Genomic DNA, 2,060 nt, shown 5'->3' on the forward strand with positions numbered 1-2,060 from the left:
AATCTATAAATAAAAATAAATTTAAATTTTAAAAATATATTTACATCTTATAACTGATATGATAAAATACGTATAATTTCTTTATCGTTCGATAGAATAATCTACCGATAATATATCGATCCAGTCAAAAGAGTTTTTTTTGGAAGATGAATAGCCAGGTGCACCATAACATCAAAAAATAATGGTGAAATTTTTTTTTCTAACTTACAAAGAATAAGCACGATATCCTTCTCAAATTTTTAAAGTAAGTTAATCTTCAATTTTCAACAACACAGTTCTTGAAAGAACACTTCCAACTCAATCAATAGTTCTCCTATATCACCATGTTCGACCGGTTCAGCAGCATCACTATCATCTTCAGTATCATCATCGTCACACATAACTTCATTCGGATCATCCTCCCCATGCCATATCCAACGAGTATACTTCTTGTCCATACCATAATGTAGCAGATGCTCCTCAATAAGTATTATATGACGATATACCATATTAATACTTTTCTTATATGGATACTTTATCCGACTAGCACTGTCTGCCTTATGCTGTGCAAACTCAATAAAATCTTGAACACCTTTTCAATATTCAGATAAAAAAATATCTTTGGTATTCATCCAACTTTTGTTGATATCCATCTAATAACAAACACGAAAATCATTAACAATAAAAAAATTTTTAGTGGTATTCATTCGAACCGGATCCCAATCTAGATTTCGGATCGGATTTCGATCTAGATTTCGGACCAAATCCTGATCCAGATCCAGACACGGATCATTTTATACAAAAGGCACATATTAAAAAATACAGATAGAATAGTAACATAAAAAATCTCTTTCGACCAATTTAATGAAGCAAAAATGCATGATTTTATCCATTTCAAATCATTACTAACAGGTATGGTCCTATTCTTTTCAAAAAAATAATAATCTTATTATTGTTATTAGTCGATATTTTATTTCATTATTGTGAAAATTTCAATAGCATCTTCTTATAGTTCTCCAAATATACGATGTGAATATGGTGCCTACACACCCTATCCATCATATATCCAGAGAACAGTGGATAAATAACTACTGACTATCACATAATAAAATAAAATATCAACTATTAACAATAATAAGATTATTACTTTTTTAAAAAGTCTGAATACGAGATATCAAAGAGTCAATCTCGATCAAGATCGACTCTTGAACGAAAATCTATGGCTCAATGCAATTTAACTACCATCTTTGAACATATATTCAGAGATAGATTTTTAATTTATCAAAAAAGAGTAATTCTGTATTGAAATTTTTTCATCAAAAATTTCAGTAGAGTTTTCTCTGAAATAAAAATATTTTTTATATCTAATTATAATAAGTAAAAATATACAAAATGATACATAAAATAATTAAATTGTAACAAGCAAAAGCAATGTGCATTGTGCTAGTGGAACAATAAAAAAATTATAAATTTCAGCAGTAACACTAAAAAATTTATGCAATAAATATAAAATAAACTATAAGTAGTTGAGCATGTAAAATAATATTAACATAAAATAATAATACGAAATCTAATCCTACACTGAATATCCTCCACTTCTCTCCATCATCTTCCAAATTCACCAAAAGCAGCACCGTGAAGGCAGTCCTACAAATATAGCTGGAAGTGGGTCGGGCCGCCAAGAGGCCCATCGGGCTGGGCTTCAGACTTGGCACCAAACCATTCAGGCTGGGCTCTAGCCAAAAAAATAGGGCTCGTTTGGCCATTAGACTGGGCTCAGGCAAACATTTGGCCCAACCCCTAGAGCCGACGCAATCTGCATTTTAACTTTTATATATATAATAAATAATTTTTTATTTTTTTAAAATATTTTTTATCTAAAAATATTTTTTTAAAATATTTTTTATCTAAAAATATTTTTTTCTAAATATTTTTTTTTCTAAATATTTTTTTCCTAACAATTATTTTTCCACTAAATATATTTTATCCTAAATATTTTTTTCTAAAAATTACTTTTTCACTAAACATCATCCACCCATGGCTTGACCCAACCCTCGCGGTACCGTTGCCGTCACCCACCC

This window comes from Elaeis guineensis, chromosome 6 (genome assembly GCF_000442705.2).
Source record: "Elaeis guineensis isolate ETL-2024a chromosome 6, EG11, whole genome shotgun sequence".
NCBI classification, from domain to species: Eukaryota; Viridiplantae; Streptophyta; class Magnoliopsida; order Arecales; family Arecaceae; genus Elaeis; species Elaeis guineensis.